Source organism: Neophocaena asiaeorientalis, unplaced genomic scaffold (assembly GCF_003031525.2).
Source record: "Neophocaena asiaeorientalis asiaeorientalis breed wild unplaced genomic scaffold, Neophocaena_asiaeorientalis_V1.1 scaffold7, whole genome shotgun sequence".
Lineage (NCBI taxonomy): Eukaryota > Metazoa > Chordata > Mammalia > Artiodactyla > Phocoenidae > Neophocaena > Neophocaena asiaeorientalis.
This window is the reverse complement of record NW_020185337.1, coordinates 21,097,143-21,116,639: the sequence shown is the minus strand read 5'-3', so window position 1 is coordinate 21,116,639 and position 19,497 is coordinate 21,097,143. Positions and strand designations below refer to the sequence as shown.

General features: G+C 36.9%; 1 pseudogene; it reads right to left on the bottom strand.

The window, feature by feature from the left end:
• Positions 1-13,051: 13,051 nt before the first annotated feature.
• LOC112393825 (60S ribosomal protein L35a pseudogene) lies at positions 13,052-13,383 on the bottom strand (annotated as a pseudogene).
• Between the last annotated feature and the right edge of the window lie 6,114 nt (positions 13,384-19,497).

The following is a 19,497-nucleotide window of genomic DNA, read 5'->3' as shown; positions in this document are numbered from 1 at the left end:
TTAACTACATAATATCTGTTGTATGGTGACATATTGTAACTAGACATCATGAAGATCAGTTTGAAATGTATAGAAATATTGAATAACTATGTTGTGTAACAGGAACTAACATAGTGTTGTAGGTCAATTATATTTCCAAAACAAACAAAATCATAGAAAATGAGATCAGATTTGTGGTACCAGAGGTGTAGGGCAAGGGCAGTAATTAGGTGAAGGGGGGTCAAAAGATACAAGCTTCCAGTTATAAGCTAAATAATCACTAGGAATATAATGTACAACATGATAAATATAATTAACGCTGCTGTATGTTGTATATGAAAATAAAAATTTTTTCTATTTCTTTCATTTTGTACCTATATGAGATGATGTATGTTCACTAAACTTGTGATAATCACTTCATGACGTATGTTAATCAAATCATTATGCTGTGTATCTTAAACTTATGCAGTGCAGTATGTCAGTTACTGTGTCAAGAAAACTGGAAGAAAGAAACATTAATTTTAAAATAATGCTCTTGGAAAAATGGCCCTGATAGACTTGCTTGATGCAGGTGTTGGCAAGGATGTCACTGTTGGTGGGACTGTAAACTGGTACAGCCATTATGGAAAACATTATGGAGGTTCCTCAAAAAATTGAAAAAAGAACTGCCATGGGATCTAGCAATCCTTCTGGATGTATTTTTGAAAGAAATGAAATCGGTATCTTGAAAAGATATCTTTACTCTCATGTTAATTGCAGCATTATTCATGAAATAGCCAAGACATGGAAGCAAACTAAATGCCCACTGATGGGTTAATGGATAAAGAAAATGTGATATATATATATATATTAATAATAATAATATTGGAAATGTGATATTGTATAATATATATATATACACAATGGAATATTACTCCATTAAATTAAATCCTGCCATTTGCGACAACATGGATGGACCTAGCAGATATTATCCTTAGTGAAATAAGTTAGACAGAGAAAGACAAATACTGTATGATCTCATATGTGGAATCTAAGAACATTGAACTCATGGAAACAGAGAGTAGAATGGTGGTTTCTAAAGGCTGGGGGCAAGGGTAGGGAAATAGGGAGATGTTGGCCCCAAAGTAAAACTTTTCAGTTATAAGATGAATATATTCTGGGGATCTAATGTACAGCGATGGTGACTTTAGTTAACAATACTCTATGGTAAGGAAACTTCATACTGTGCTTCACTTTACTGAACTTCACAGGTATTACATTTTTTTACAAATTGATGGTTTGTGGCAATCCTGCATTTTTAGATACTGGTTAGCATTTTGTTTTTCTAGGCATAATACTATTGCACATTTAATAGACTACAGTGTAGTACAAACGTAACTTTTATGTGCACTGGGAAACCAAGAAATTCATGAGACTCACTTTACTGACATATTTGCTTCATTGCATGGATCTGTTACCAGACTTGCAGTATCTCTGAGGTATGCCTGTACGTACTTGAAAGCTGCTATGAGAGTAGATCTTAAATGTTCACCACACACACACGGTAATTATGTGAGGTGATGGATGCCTTAACTCACTTATCGCAATAGTCCTTTTGCAGTAAGTACGTGTGTCAAATCACCACCTTGTACACTTTAAATTTACACAGTGTTACATGTCAACTATATCTCAATAAAGCTGAAAGAAAATAAAATTGAAAAAATCTCTTCCATTAATGACAACCATAAGATGACCAAAAAAAATGTTAATCACCTGAAAGGGATAGAATCAATCTAACACTTGGAAATGTTGGTTACTCTAGCCAGGGTTAAATCACGTACGCTTTTCTAAGATCAGTGATCAAAAAAAGTCTCTCCATGGTTTCACACACTGAGGATAAGGTGGGATGCATCTAAAGCGCTGACGTGAGTTGGCATGAAGGATTTCAGCTTGCAAATGTTTTTCTGCTGTTGGAATTTGTGTTTATTTTCCTACTAACTGAACTCCTTTTCCAATAATCTTGTTAAGGGTGCTAGCAAGAAGATCGATAGATCACACCAGCTCCGTATTTCGGACATTACCCAAAGTGCCAAGAGAAGAGATATAGACCCGCAGAGTCAACAATCCTGGAACTAATGACTCAGGGAACTTGTGAAGTGCATTGACGTGACAGTTACATTGTTATCAGATCATTTAGAAAAAGTGATACTGTGGGCATCTACCATTTGTTTTCTCCACAAAATAAGACCCTCGGCAGAAAATTCTGGACTGGAAGATAGACCAGATTAGTAGTTCAATGTAGAATGTCTTACCCTCCTATATAGTAACATCAAGGATTTATTTTTAGTCAGCAATTATAATGGATGATCTTATTTTCATTATCCATCAATTATATAACTAACTCACAAAAATCATACCCTAGTATTTGGTAAAATCTCAGCATTTTCAAATGCTTTATTACAAAATTCAGTATTTGATATGCATTCTTGCAAAGGGATTCAATATCCCTTGTAAAATATTTGAACTATTGGGAACACTGTAGTATAACTTGGGGGTATTTTGGCAAATAGTATCCATTCCTCTTTTTTTTTTTTTCCCCATTCCTCTTTATATGATAATAATTTGCTGAATTTCATTTGAAAACCTACTAGTGTCCATCGTTAGTCCACATGGATTGCACAGGGCTGCCCATGCCCTCAACCCCGGTTACAGGAGTAAGTATATGACCCAGACTTGGACAAGGAAAACATAACATCTTCCTCGGACAATGATGGCTTAAGAATGGCCTCATGACAAAGAGTCAACAGAATTTGTTCTGGGACGTGGGGGGATCTGCTGAAGAAAAATAAGCAAGTTTTCTTTTACGTTTGTCCTCAGAGCACAGAAACCTGATACTGATGGCAGCCAGGTTACCACCACATAAAGAGAAATATGGTCCTGATGGCATCGCTAATCATGCCACCCCTGGACCTTTTAGTCACATAAGCCAGTATTTTACTCCTGTTCTTTCTGCTTAAGCCAGTTTAAGGGCTTTCATCTCCTGTAACTAAAAAGAACCCTAAACGGTACTGTGTAATTTAATCTTAAGAGAGACATGAGTTAATTTTAGAGAGTTAAGCAAATTCAATAACATGTTCCTCTGCTGTAAAAACACAAACACACACACATACCATCTATTTACAGTAAATATACTCATAATTTTGTACATATTTCTGTGAAAATCAGTGACAGATAGATGATAGAGAGATAGGTAATAGATAGAAGATAGATGAGAGATAGATAGGTCGATAGATATTGATAGAGACAGCTAGGTTAATTATTCACTGACTAGCTGCCTGGATTACCTCATATGTGTCAATCCTGATTTCTTCTGGATTTTGAAAAGTCTGGTTTCTAACCTTAGCTCTACCACTGCTAAGCCTCAGTTTTCTCATATGTGAAATAAATGTGACAAAAATAGAACCTACCTCCTAAGCTTTCACGAGTTCACGTAAGATAGTGCTTGTAAAACTCTATCTAAAGTGGGTTTTCAATAAACATTAGCTTTTAGGGGTTACTTACTCATAGATGATTCTAAGGTAAAGGATACATTTATTTTCTGGAGCTAAAGAAAAATAGAAAGTCATAAACAGGCAAATTTCAGTTAGATTTCTGGTCTTGTATCTTTCTGATTGGACGAAGAACAAAATCTTACTAGATAAATATAAGGTTTTTAAATGAAATATAATCTAGTTCCAACCTAGCTATATAACTGGCCTTAAATATTTGAATTTGTTATTACCTCTACAGGATGAATTACTTTTAGCATTTGGTCAAACTAAGAATGACTAGAAATGTCTGGAGAATTCTGGGCAGTTTCCGTATTCTCTGTGATTTAATTTGTTTGTTGCACTAAATAGCCAACCTCTATCTGCAGCAAGATTAAATTTTTTGCTGTTGAGATGGGAAAGAGAACAATGACGTGAGCATTTGCATCTTAACTGGAGCTAGTATTTTGGGACAGGCAAAGGGGAGATGGTTTAGAATATGAGTCTTCTCACTGTCATCCTGATAAGTTTCACCCCACACCTACCAGCACCTATAAAAAAGGAAGTCACTCCATATGTTCTAATATAAGTTCTAATATAATAAGTCACTCCACATTACCTAATATAAGAGCCAATATTCATCATAGTTCCTCCCACATAAAACTCACTTAGATCTATAAAGCTCACTCGATATTTTTTAAAAGATATATACCAAATAAAATCAAAATTATATTCTGTCACTTTAAACATGAAATAATCCATTATTAAAATTCTGAGATTTTAACAAATGCAATAAAATTTTGTTTCAGTGCGAAAGTACTCTCAACTCACGTCCAGTTGATTTCCACTTTCAGACAACTGATAACCAAGGGAACATCTAAATCCTGATGATACAAAAGAAAAAGATCCCCATTTAACACATTAGCATGGATGGAGGCTTAATGGTTTGATCTTCACAACTACGAATTACATGAATTATAATAGAAATAAAAACTAAAGTAGCAGCTAAGAAACGCAGAGATATTTCACTAAAATGAAAGAAAATGAGAGCTTTTTGTTGGATTTACTTTCATTCTTACTGCATCTATAATTTGCACCTCTCCATGTTTCCAATTCTTTCCAGGAGCAAGTTGAAAATCTTAGATATGGAGCTTTATGAAGAAATCTGATCAGTCAGAGGAAAATGTTCTGCTCACTTTTTTCCCCAAGTCCAATCCATGTTTAGTCCTTATTTCTCCAGGAGAATGAAAATAAGACTTTCTTCCTTTCACCTTCAACTAGAATCTCACGGCTGGTTCTGCCAGTGTTTTTGCCATAAAAATTCTTAACAACAATGAATTAACACCAACTCTGCTCTCCTTGATTTTTCCTCTCATTATCTGTTCTTTGCTAAGCCCAGAATCTTTCTGACCATCAGTCTGAAAGAGAGTGCTGTATATTTGCCTCTAAGTATATCTAATGAGACCTGGTTTCTGGAGCAGCTAGTGATGGGGCAACAGTAGGAAAACTCTCTGGTTCATCTGGTCAGATCAACACACTCACTGAAGCATTGACTTAAGTTTGTACCCTTTCCTGTGCATCAGACATGGCAGGCATGGTGGAGCTTCCATTCTGTTATTTGGCAAAGGGGGACAGGGGAGAGATGAGTTAAAGTTAATATGAAATGTAAATGGGAAGAAGCAAAATATGGGTGCTTTCAGTGCCAATATTCTGTGGGCGGAGGACCTCAGAAAGGAAAGATTTCCCCTTGTAGTTTTTGAATTAAACTTTCAATTCATTATTACAAATGTTGTAATAATGAATATTATTAAATATAGTAAAGTTTATTTGAACAGAACATATATAAGTAACACCTTTATATAAAATGAAAAGCAATGATTTTTATTATTGAGGTATAATTGACATATTATGTTGTTTCAGATGTACGACATAATGATTTAATACTTGTATATATCGCAAAATGATCATCACAATAAGACTAGTTAACATCTGTCACCATGGTTAGTTACATAATTTTGTTTTTCTGACGGGAACTTTTCAGATCTACTCTCTTAGCAACTTTCAAATATGCAATACGGTATTATTAGCTGTCATGACCATGCTGTGCATTATATTCCCAGGACTTATTAATCTCTTAACTGGAAGTTTGCTTGTACCTTTGGATCCCCTTCACTCATCTCACCCATCCTCCACCCCTCACCTCTGGCAACCACCAATCTGTACCTTTGAGTTTATTTTTTTTGTTTTTGGGGGTTTTATTTTTAGAGTCCCTGTATAAGTGAGATCATACGGTATTTGTCTTTCGCTGTCTGACTTATTTGACTTAGCAAAATATCTTCTAGATCTACCCATGTTGTCACAAATGGCAAGATTTCATTCCTTTTTATGGCTAATATTCCATTTTATATATACACCACATTTTCTTTATCCATTCATCCATTGATGGTTCTAAGGTTGCTTTCATAACTTGGCTATTGTGAATAATGCGGCAGTGAACACAGGGATACATAAATCTTTTAGAATTAGTGCTTTTGTTTTCTTCAGAAATGCTAAGAAGTGGAATACCTTGATCTATTTTTAATTTTTCTATTTTTAATTTCTATTTTTAATTTTTGAAGAAACTCCATACTGTTTTCCATAGTGGCTATATAACATTCTCACCAACAGTGTACAAGAGTTCCCTTTTCTCTATAACCTTTCAACACAAGTTCAAAAACAGGCAAAAACCAATGTAAGGTGACAGAAATCAGGATTGTTATTGTCTCTGGGGAGCAGGTAGTAGTAGTGACTGAGAAAGGACCGAAGGGGGAACTTCTGTGGTGCTTGCCACATTCCATTTCTTTATTTGGGTATTGATTCCATGAATGTGTTTCCTTTGTGATAATTCATCAAGCTATACATGTTACATTTGACACTTTCCTGTATTTATATCATACTTCAATAAAGATTTATTTTAAACAAAATATTACTAAAATAAAATAAATTCTAATTAGGACTTTATTTTTAAGAATTAGATTTTTGAAGCCCTTCCTTCCAAAGGAAGCATTTCTAGTAGCTCACAGAGATTGCACCAATAAAGAGTACAAATGGGGAATCAGGGTACCCATGTTCTAGTTCTGTTCTGACATAACTATTTCTCTCACTAGAACAAATCATGTCAAATGTCTGGTCTTCATCTCTCCTTTAGTAAAAGAAGGTATTTAAGCTAATCCTTAACATTCTTCTCAACTTTAAAGTCTCGAGGTTCCAAATATCTCCCTAATTAGATGGGTATCAATTTCTGAGCCATGTGAGGGATACTCTTTCTTTCTAACCAAGTTACGGTAAAATCCAGACTATGGAGGGGGAAAGGTTAGCCTTAATAAGAACATATTATATGCTATGTTGGCAAAGGACTCATTTACAAAAGCACGTGATATGTCTGAGACATGCAAAGTACAAAGATGAATTTTTTCTTCCTTCTCATGTGACCTTTTAAAATCTGAAATAGTATTTATAGATGCCCCCTTCCCAATGCCATTTCTGTTCAAAACATTTCTGACCTTTGCAAATGCAAGGCGTGGAACTCTGAATGTGACTTTAAAAATCAGTTAGTAAAGACTACAATGATAATTACCCATGTAGTTAAAAAGAAAATATTCTGAAAAAACTTTTTAAAGCAACCAGATAAACAACCTAACAAATGATGAAGGTCATGTTGACTGTAGAACATACGTCCTTTCTAACTCTCCTAAGTAATCATTGCAGTCTGGCTGTTGTCTGATAAGAGAGTTAATTATCCCATATTTCATTTTTTTAATTAATTTATTTATTTTTGGCCGCGTTTGGTCTTCGCTGCTGTGCGTGGGCTTTTCTCTAGTTGCGGCGAGCGGGGCCTACTCTTCGTTGCGGGGCGCGGGCTTCTCATTGCGGTGGCTTCTCTTGTTGCGGATCACAGGCTCTAGGTGCGCGGACTTCAGTAGTTGTGGCGCATGGGCTCAGTAGTTGTGCAGACTCTAGAGCGCAGGCTCAGTAGTTGTGGCACATGGGCTTAGTTGCTCCACGGCATGTGAGATCTTCCCAGACCAGGGCTCGAACCTGAGTCTCCTGCACTGGCAGGTGGATTCTTAATCACTGCGCCACCATATTTCATTTTTAAAAGCAACCTAAGATCTCAATTAAATGCTCAAGATGGGGGAAAAAAGTGGGGTTTTTTTTGTTGTTTTCATCCATTTTCTTTGTGATATGAACGTGACAATTCCATGAGAGAAAAGTACCCCCCTTCCTAGTACCCCGTGAAGTGTGTGCCCACTGCTGGGGGCTCCTCTGAGTTGTAACTCTTGCTGTAGCCTCACACGGTTGGAGAAGACAGCTAATTAATTTCACAGCTGTCCTAAATTTTCACAATGAGGTTACTGTCTGCCAAGGCAGTGTCTTCAAGACCGGGTCCTTGCTTCTCACACATACAGTGATTTGCCCTTTCAAATCTTTGAGCCAGTTTCTTGAGACCCAGTAATGGGTGTGAAATGAATTTTACACGTTGCCAACTTACCTTACACATTTTCCTTTCAGCCTAATTATTTTAAAAATAATAATAATAAAAAAAAGCTATTCAAAGAAGAACAGACTTTCAGCAACTGGCTTACCTGTCTCTCAAGATGCAGACACAGAGCATGTTCATACAGCCCTAAACTTAGGAAACTACAGCTGTATTGTTCCTTGCTCTTCTTACAAATTCCTTATTACTTTTCTGTTCCTCCCTTTTCTTTTTAATCCCAGTTTTCTTTGCCCCTTCACCATGTCCTGTCACGAATGTTTTCAGTCTAAGTATTGCAAAAATATTGCCAGAAAATTTGGAGTATCTGCCACGGTTACACCAAATTTCCTTACCAGGGTCATTCCAACACTTAGAGGCTGACTGTGGCAGTTTCAGTTAATGGGGTGAGGGAGATTCAATATTTAATATTTCAGTTTTCAAGTGCACTTTTTTGGGAAACCTGAATAAGATTTGAAAACTGGAAAGAGCAGTATTAAGCCCACTCAGGCAATTGCAATATCCAAAGATTGTCTGACAAGAAGTTTTTCATGGTTTCTTTTTTTCCTGTTTCTATGGGAAAGAAAACTCCCTGGGAGACACTGAATTTAAAAGAAATGTTTAATATATAGGTGCTTCAAAAGTTGTATTAAAATTCATATTGTTGGGCTTCCCTGGTGGCTCAGTGGTTGAGAGTCCGCCTGCTGATGCAGGGGACACGGATTCGTGCCCTGGTCCGGGAGGATCCCACATGCCGCGGAGCGGCTGGGTCCGTGAGCCTTGGCCGCTGAGTCTGCGCGTCCGGAGCCTGTGCTCCGCAACGGGAGAGGCCACAACAGTGAGAGGCCCGCGTACCGCAAAAAAATTAAAAAAAAAAAATTCATATTGTTAAATAATACAAAAGCACTCTGGCCAGGCATTTTTAAATAATGTTTCTAAACAAAAAGTTAGTTACACACAATTGAGCTGACTGTACCCCACTCTTAGTTCTCATGATAATGAGAAGTTAAAGCAGACTTATTTGAAAATCCACAGACATCTACAGTTTCACAACCAAATCTGTGTTAACAAAATATAACACTAAGATAACTATAGATGGTGTAACTAGTTGTAATGAACTGAATTTTTGGAAAACGAGTCAGTTTTTGTCAAGGTTATATTTTTGGCAAGGATTACGTCATTTATAGAATAACAAACTCTCAGGAAAAAATTGAAGATTATTGATGGCCAAGCCTTACACAGAATACATCATTCAAGAATGTAAACCAATCCTACCTTCATTCCAGCCTGAAAAGTGAGTGAAGTCAGTTCATTCTATGTCCTAGAAGTCACTAGCTATATTGGCTCCCAGGATATCAGTGTGTCTGGCAGGTTCCTGCTAAATTTGAAGTTGTTATGAGATGCAAAGCCCTAACAGGAAGATGTGAATCAGCATACAGACCAGGGTGAGGCTGAAAGCTCTGTGAAGACACCTGCCCACTGATCAAAGACCAAGACACTCAGTCAGCATGCCAGATGGCCTGGGTGCCTGAGGGATATCATTGTAGTAATGAGTACCAATAAACCATTTTAAGGATTGTGAGAAAATCAAGTTTAGTAGCCAACCTGCATTGTGTGAATAACAGTCTGAAATCAAATAGTAAGCATAATTCCGTCATTAAGATCTCCACAGACAACCCGGTGGGTTTCCTTTCATCCCCGAAGGTCCGTTTTATGTTGCATCGGTGCTGCCTGAGTTTGAGTTTCATCTTCTTTTATTTCCATTTCCCATCCTCTGATGGAGGGACTAATGAGCTATAAAAATAGCCAAGGGGCAGACAAGGTAAGGGCAGAGAAATCAAGGACAAGGATAATCTACAAATGAAAAAATTACTCCCGTAAAAACCAAGAGTTGGTTAGTGATGCCATGAAATAATGAAATTATCTCCAAAAATTCTGTTGCTGTTGTTTTTAAGGTACTGGAGAATACAAGGAATTCCTTAAGGTCTTTGGCACAGAAAACTCACATGTTTCAGGAAACTCATTTTGGCTTCTCTTACAAAGGAAAATTGTCCATAAAAGAATGAATGAGTCTGGCTTGGCTATGGGATCTTGCAGTGATGAGCTTTATTTTCTGAAGGACCTAAACACTCTAAAGATTAAGCTGTGAAGGAAACTGTGTACTAGGCTGGAGAAAAAAACATTGCAAAGACTTAGCTAAATGTCAACTGGAATATGGGAAACCTCGACAGGAAGGGTGTAAATTCGACTGGAAAAGGGGTTTCATTTTCAAGACCATATTGTATACTCAGCTAATGTTGGGCACTGTCACATGTTACCTAATTTAATCCTTCAAACAATTCAATGAGGTCACTGTTGCTGCTATCCTTATGCAGATGACAAATTGAGACTGAGAAAGTCACCAACTTGCTCAGGATCACAATTAGGGAGTGTTAGAAAGAGCCTTTCTGACGCCAGAGCCCTTACTCCTTTCTACTTCAGAGGAATCTCTCAGATTAAGAACAAATCAGGAGTAGCTGAGAAGGAGGTGGATGACAGGGAAAAATGAGTTTCCCTGTGTATTTTAGTTATTTGATCTAACAAAATAAGTTGGAAAATCCTTTGCACAATAAATTAGGGTTCATTAAAAATAAATTTAAAGAAAGTAATAACTGGATTTAAAAATAGACTAAGGGGGACTTCCCTGGTGGCACAGTGGTTAAGAATCCGCCTGCCAACGCAGGAGACATGGGTTCAATCCCTGGTCTGGGAAGATACCACATGCCGCGGAGCAACTAAGCCCATATGCCACAACTACTGAGCTTGTGCTCTAGAGCCCATGAGCCACAACTACTGAGCCCACACGCCACAACTACTGAAGACCATGCACCTAGAGCCTGTGCTTCACAATAAGAGAAGCCACCGCAATGAGAAGCCTGCACGCTGCAATGAAGAGTCACCCCCGCTCGCTGCAACTAGAGAAAGCCCATGTGCAGCAACGAAGACCCAATGCAGCCCAAAACAAACAAACAAACAAAACCCCCCAAAAAAACAAAAAAATAAAAATAGGCTAAGGACTTGTATAGATGTTTCTCCAAAAAAGACATAAAATGGCCAACAGATGTATGAAAAAATGCTCAGCATCACTAATTATCAGGGAAATGCAAATCAAAACCATGATGCAGTTTTCATACCTGTTAGGATGGCTATCATCAAAAAAAAAAAAAGATAGCGAGTGAGAATATGGGAAAATTTGAATTGTTACATGTTTTTGATGGGAGGTAAAATGATGCAGCTGCTATAGAAAAGACTATGGAGGTTTTTCCAAAAATTAAAAATAGAATTATCCTATGATCCAGTAATTGCACTTCTAGGTATTTATCTCAAAGAACTGAAATCAAGATCTCCAAATACCAGCACTCCTACGTCATTGTGGCAGTATTCACTATTCAGAATTATACTGTGGAAATAGTTTAGATGTCCATTGACAAACGGATGGATAAGGAAAAACATGGTATATACCTATAATGGAATACTATATAGCCTTAAAAAAGAAGAAAATTCTGCAATATGTGACAACACGGATGAAACTGGAGGACATTATGCTAAGTTAAATAAGCCTGTCACTGAAAGACAAATACTGCATGATTCCACCTATGTGAGGTATCTAAAGTAGTCACATTTATAAACTCAGAGTGTGGAGTAGTGATTGCCAGGGGCTGGGGGTTGGGGGGGAAATGAGGAGTGTCTAATCAACAAATGTAAAATTTCAGTTATGCAGGATAAATAAACAGAGCTTACTTATTGACAACATAGTCAACAATGTGTTGTACACTTAAAAACGTCACAGAGGAAATACCATATTGTGTTCTTACCACAAAAACATAAATATATGCTTGCATCCAGAAAAAAAACTTTCTGAAAAGTGGAAATTATATTAAGTTTTTGTCACACCTGAGGGATATTTTGGGATTTGTATGTATTCTTATTATTCTCACACTGCCTTATAGAGTACCTGCACAAAGTAAGTACCACTGATTGCTGAGAAGACAGAAACTAGAGAGTGTCAGTAAGAAAAGGTCTTTCTTTCGATCTCCTGAGGAATTAGCCAGACTACTCATTTGTGTCCTGGTGCTCTACCGTGGTTAGAACGTCCACAGAACTCTGCTGACTTGCATCCTGCATAGGGCACTACAGTACTGCATCTTCTGTACTTCAGAAGCTCAAATTATTCTCCTAATAAAGCAGCTCAATGTGTAAATATATTAAGTAGGATACTATTCTATTTAGAATGGCTTTACAGCACCACAGTTTATGTTAATGAACTTGCACACATAGACCTGAATATAGAAATGAATTTCATGTTCTCACCAGTCTCAATCCCACATCCAAATTTTGATTATGTAGATAACATACTTAATTTTTTTTTTTTTTTTTTGCGGTACGCGGGCCTCTCACTGTTGTGGCCTCTCCCGTTGCGGAGCACAGGCTCCGGACGCGCAGACTCAGTGGCCATGGCTCACGGGCCCAGCCGCTCCGCGGCATGTGGGATCCTCCCGGACCGGGGCACGAACCCGTGTCCCCTGCATCGGCAGGCGAACTCTCAACCACTGCGCCACCAGGGAAGCCCAAACATACTTAATTTAACTATTCATTTAATGTAATGGACAAGGCCATTTAATTTGGTATCATATAAGCCAAAGCTTAATGATTCAATCATTTTTGTTTGAACTGGATATACTGTCGTCAACAATGAGTTCCAAAATCAATAAAAATACTTTGAACATATACAGATATAGGTATATTTATAACACACATACAGATATTCCTTTCACAATGGCCTCCCAAATTGTTTAACTTTCTCTCCTCAACAAAGAAACCAAAGCACAAAAACTTAATGGTTTTTCTCTAAATGAATTGAATGGGTATTCTGGCTTGGGATCTCAATCTGGGCAATGGTCTCAATATTGTCAACTAGAAGGAAGTGTCCCATCAGAGTTTACCAGTCAAACATCTTTTTATTTATTTTCAAGAGAACAAATCCACATTTTTATTTATTTACTTTTCAGTAAGTTTAAATCCTTGAAGGGTACAGCATCACTTGGGTTCTGTGTCCAATGGCCTTAGCAGGAAGATTACTTTGGAATTTGGCATGAACCACACCACTGTTTCCATGAGCATGAGTTATCTTTCCCCAGATTATTCTGGTTTTGTTAGGTTTTCCACCAGGAGTTACTATGTTGTTCTTTTCTTTGTACACATAGCACATCTTTTGTCTAGACAGAATTCAGTTTCATCTCGAGCATATACACATTCAATTTTCAGAACACTTGTGCGCTCCCTCTTGTTCTGTAGACAGAGCTTATAGCCAGAAAAAATGACCTTGGACCACAGCCTTCCAGACATATTTGTCATTTTAGAAGTCCTGCTCCCAGCAGGCCTCCACAGGCTCTAAGATGGCTAAAATAGCTATCGCTGAAACATCTTAAAGTGATGTCTAATCATCAAAAAGTAATTTCAATACACCAGCCTCAAATCAGCCTTTTGTTTTGTCTCAATCCTTCATCGGACAAACCAGAAGTATTCAATATTTAAGTGCTTTGAACATAAAAGAGAAATTTCAAACAAACAAAAAAAGACTGAAGGAGACAAGGGTAATTCAAGGGAGAGAAAATTAAAAAAAAAATTAGTACCTCAGACTCACTTAATGACATGGCATACATAGAACAAGAACAGCACGTTTGTTCAGTGAAAAAGGAAAAATTTTTGAGATTAAAATGATGATTGCAGAAGTTAATATAAATCCAAAGCAAGACTGAAGATAAAAAAGAAATGCAGTGTACAAGTAGTCAAAATACTTATGCCTGAACATTTCTTGATTGATTAAATTCAAAAGATATATGACCTAGATGGGTGGGATGGGGGTGGTGGGAGGGAGGTCCAAGAGGGAGGGGATACATGTATACATATAGCTGATTCACTTCATTGTACAGCAGAAACTAACACAACATTGTAAAGCAATTTTATTCCAATTTTAAAAAACAAAAAAAAGATATGAGAAATAAAATACACACATGAATGAAATAGTCCACCTTCCAATTCTAGAAATTCTAAAGAAAAAGGATAAAGAAAATGTAGATAAGGAAACTATAAAAGAGATGATATAAAAGCATTTGCTAGAATTGAAAGACCCAAGCCTTCATATTTAAAGGTCTACCCAGAACAGTAACTAAATAAACATACAAACAAGTAACCAAGAGAAGATATATGATTGTGGAATTTCAGGACATCAATAATGAAAAGATTTAAAATCCTTCCAAGGAAGAAATAAAAGAGTTTATTTACAAAAGAACAAAAACCAGACTAATGTAAAACTTCTCACCGACAACAATGAATGCTAAAAATCAGTGTCCTGAGGAAAGATTGTTTTAAATTGTTATGGTTTTAAAATGATAAATTAATGTAAAAATATAAAAAACCTTTTTTCAACATGCTAAGATAAGCCTATTTTGCACAAACCATTCCTTAGTAAATTACTTCTGGTTATGAGGAAGTTAACTAAGAAACGTTTGTAATCTAAGAAACAGTGCATCTAATCCAGATAAGCAATGAAGTTTACCCCTCCACACATATATCTATGCAGCAGTCCTGCAGAAACAAAGCCCTCCAGGGTGGAGAAGGTAAACAGACGATTGTCCAAAGCACAGGTAAAGAATAAATAACATAGATAAAGTAATTGAGAATTTAGAAAAACTGGAATATATTCTGAAAATAACTGATGGAGTATGGAAAAGGAAAATCCACTTGAAGTAATACTAGAAGGATTCTTTGCGAGGAACAGGGCATTGAACCCAGAAGAAAACAAAATTTTTAAATTTCTAAATTTTAGACTCTAAAATTAATGAATGTGTACTAATGTTTACTGGTTTCTACTTTTATAATCAAATCACAGACTAGTGGTTTCTACTTTATTTCCCGTAGATTTAAAAATAAAATTATGGTAAAGAACATGAAACATTAGATCTACCCTCATAGCAAAATTTTAAATACACAGTATTGTTATGCGTAAGTACATGTTATACAGCAGATCTCTAGAACTTATTTATCTTACATACTGAAATATTATACCAGTTAAATGGCAACTCCCCATTTCCCCTCCATGGTGCTTCTGGCAACCATCATCCTATTCTTTGTTTCTATGGGCTTGACTGTTTGAGGTAATTTATATGAGGAGAATCATGCAGTATTTGTCCTTCTGTGACTGGATTATTTCACTTAGCATAATGTCCTCCATTGAGCTGCTTATATGTTGTCATCTATGGAAGGATTTATTTCTCTCTTAAGGCTGACTGATGTATGTATAAGTCACATTTTCTTTATTCATTGATCTGTGGATGGATATTGAGACTGTTTCAATAGTTTTGAAATTATGAATAATGCTGCAATGAATATGGGAGTGCATATATCTCTTGAAGGTCCTGATTTTAATTATTTTGGATGTATACTTCTGTGGGATTGCTAGATCTTATGTTAATTCAGTTTTTAAATTTTTGAGGAACTGTCATACTGTTTTCCATAGTGGCTGCACCATTTTACATTCCCACCAACAGTGTACAAGGAACTAGTTTCTCCACATCCTTGACAACACTAATAAGTGTTGTCAAGATAACATCATTTGGACTTTTTTTTTTTTTGATAACAAATAGCCTTCCTAACAGGTGTGATGTATTATTGTGGCTTTGATTTAATTTCCCCCTGTTGATTCTTCCTTGGAGAAATGTCTGTTCAAGACCTTTGCTAATTTTTAAAAATTTGGTTATTTTTTTGTTATTGAGTTATAGGAGTTCCTTATATATTTTGGATATGAATCCATTATCAGATGGATGATATGCAAATACTTTCTCTTATTCTATAGATTACCTTTTCACTCTTTGATGGTTTCCTTTGTTGTGAAGAAACTTTTTAGTCTGATGCAGTCCCACTTGTCTTTTGTATTTTTGCTTTTTTGCCTATCCTTTTGATGTCATATCTAAGAAATTATTTCCAAGACCAATGTCATGAAGTTTTTCCCTATGTTTTCTTCTAAAAGTTTTACAATTCCAGGCCTTATGTTTAAATCTTTAATCCATTATGAGTTTATTTTTGTGCATGCTGTAAGATAAGAGTCCAATTTCGTTTTCTGCAAACGGATATCAATTTTTTCCCAGCACCATTTGTTAAAGAGACTGTCCTTTCTCCATTGCGTATTTTTGGCAACCTTGTCCAAGATCAGTTGACTGTTTATCTTTGGCCTCTCTATTCTGTTCCATTGGACTATATGTCTGTATTCTGTTCCATTGGGCTATATGTCTGTTTTTATGCCAGTACCATACAATTTTGATTATAGTTGTGATATACTATATTTTGAAATCAAGAAGCATGATACTTCCAGTTTTGTTCTTCTTGCTCAAGATTGCTTTCACTATTCAGGGTCTTTCATGGTTTTATATGAATTTTAGAATAGTTCTTATTATTTCCGTAAAGAGCGTCACTGGTGCTTTGAGAGGGATTGCATTGAATCTGTTGACCACCTTGTATAGTATAACACCTTAGCAATATTAAATTTTCTAATCCATGAACACAGAATGTATTTCCATTTATTTGCGTCTTCTTCAATTTTTTCCATCATCGTTTTATTCATTTTTCTTGCTTAATTGATCTTAGACTTCTAGTACTATGTTGAATGGAAGTGGGAAAAGTGGGAATTCTTGCCTTATCCCTGGTCTAAGAAAAAACTTTTCACTTTTTCACTATTGATTATGATAATAGCTGTGGGCTTTTCACATATAGTCTTTGCTGTGTTAAGACAAATTTCTTCCATTTGTAGAAAGTTTTTATCATGAAACTGTTGAGTTTTGTCAAAAAAAGTTTCTGCATCTATGGAGATGCTAATGTCCTTTATTTGGCTAGTGTTGCTATATCACATTACTGACTTGCATAGGTTGAACCACTATTTCCTCTGAGGGATAAACTTCACTTGGTCTTGGTGTACAGTCCTTCTAATGTGCTGTTAGATTTTGTTTGCTAGTCTTTTATTGAGGATTTTTACATCTATGTTCATCAGGGACATTGGCCTATAGTTTTGTTTTCTTGCAGTGTCTTTGTCTGGCCTTGATATCAGAGTGATAGTGGCTTCATAAATTGAGTTTGGGAGGGTTCCTTCTTTTTCAATTTTTTGGAGGCATTTGAGAAGAATTGGCATCAATTATTGTATAAGTATATGGTAGATTTTACCCCCGAAGCCATCTGGTCCTGTATTTTTCTTTGTTGGGAGCTTTTGATTGCTGACCAACACCTTTACTCATTACTGATATGTTCAGATCTTTTATTTCTTCATGATTCAGTCCTGGTAGAAACAATTCTTATGTTTCTAGAAATTTTATTCATTTCTTCTAGGTTATCCAATTCGTTGGTAGATAGCTGTTCTCAATGTTGTACTCACAATTTACCTCACTTATTTTGTATATGGTTCTCCATGAAGGATAGAGTTTGGGAAAGACTGGATTACAGTTTCTCTGAAATAGTAATGAATGCATGTCACTAATGGTTTTAAACTTCTGCTACAATTAAATTCATAATGCTAATGTATAAATTATTCTGCTAAAATCTAGTAAAAATCTACCGCTTTGTGTCACATAATCATCACAGTTAGTGGCATAGTGGAGTTACTATTTGCAGAAGAGTAGATTGAAAAGAAAAAAATATATTTAATGTTGTATTTTAAATTTTTACAAATTAGTTTGGTGACAAGAGTGAACCTGATTTTGAATAATGCTGGATATTCAGGGAGACAAAAGCCCAATAAAAGAAGACATAATGTAAAATTAGTCATTGAATTTGTTTGTTATAATCAATAATAGAATGTAAAAGAGGTGTGACCAATACGGTATGGCAGGAGCACCCCAAGTTCACCTCTTCCCATGGGCACACCAAAATTACAACTATATACAGAGTAACTAGCTATGAAAACAACCTGAAGACTACCAGATAAGATTTCCCACTATTAAATGTATAAGGAAGGAACCACCACAAGATAGATAGGAGGAGTAAAGAGGAGGTATCTAACAAAACTCTGGGAGAGGTGACCCAAAAACAAGAAGATAATCACAATTTCAGAGGATCTCTCCAAGGAGTGAGGGACCCAAGCTCCCATATCAGAATCCCCATCACAAGGGGCTTGTAGCAAAAAACAAAAACAAAAACAAAACAAAACAATAACCCATCTAGACCCCAGAATGTCTGCCTTTGAAGGCAGTGGGGCTTACATACAGGAGAGTCAGAGGGCTGTGGGAAAAAGAGACTTCATTTTTTAAGGGAGTGTGCAAAATCTCACATGCTCCAAATTCCAGTAATTTGAAAGGAGCCTGGGTCAGATCCACTTGCCGATTTTGGAGAGCCTTCTGGAGAGGCAGGTGACAACTCAGACTGCTCCTAGTGATATGAATGATGATGGGACACACGTTGGGGAGCTTGTCTGCAACGAGGACGTCAGCGGTGGCAAGTGCCCTGTTAGAGTCCTCCCTCTATCCAGTTAGTGTATGGGACTTACCAGCCCATCAGCAGGCCAGCACCAACTCTGAACCCCTTCAGGCCCTAAGGCCAGAGGCCCCACCCACCAGCAAGCCAGCATCAGTTCTGCCCCTGTCCCAAGACCCATAGCCAGCTGCCTGTGGGCCCAATCCTGCCCAACAGTGGGGCACCACCAGACTTGGCCCATACCCCCCAGCCAATGGATCCCATGGAGGAGATGGCCCAAGACATCAGCAGACTGGTCACAGCCTTGGGATCCCTTGGGCCATGCAGCCACACGAGGCATGGCCTGGCAGCCCTCTGGACTGGGGGCCAGCACAACATACCAGCACATTCACAATAATTGGCCCCATCACAACAGAAGGGTGCATACAGCCCACACAGAGGACACCTCCAGAGTATATACATCTGGTGAACAGAAGGGAGTGAGCTGTTGGGTCTCATAGGATATCTACCTCATAAGGCCACTTCTCAAAGTTCAGGAAACATAACTAATCTACCTAATACATAAAAATAAACACAAAGAATTAGGCAAAATGAGGAGAGAGAAATTGGTTCCAAATGAAGAAACAAGACAAAAACCTCAGAAAAAGAACTAAATGAAGTGGAGATAAGCAATTTACTCAATAAAGAGCCCAAGGAAAGGATTATAAAGAGACTCAACAAACAGGAGAAGAACGAATGAACACAGGGAGAATTTTAACAAAGAGTTAGAAAATATAGAGAAGAACCAAACGGAGCTGAAGAAAATGATAACTAAAACTTAAACACACTAGAAGGAATCAGTAGTAGATTAGATGATACAGAAGAATAGATCAGCAAATTGGAAGGCATGGTGGGGGGAAATCATTGAAGTGGAGCAGAAAAAAGAAAAAAAAAGAATTTGTAAAAAATGAGGGGGCTTCCCTGGTGGCACAGTGGTTGAGAGTCCGCCTGCCGATGCAGGGGACA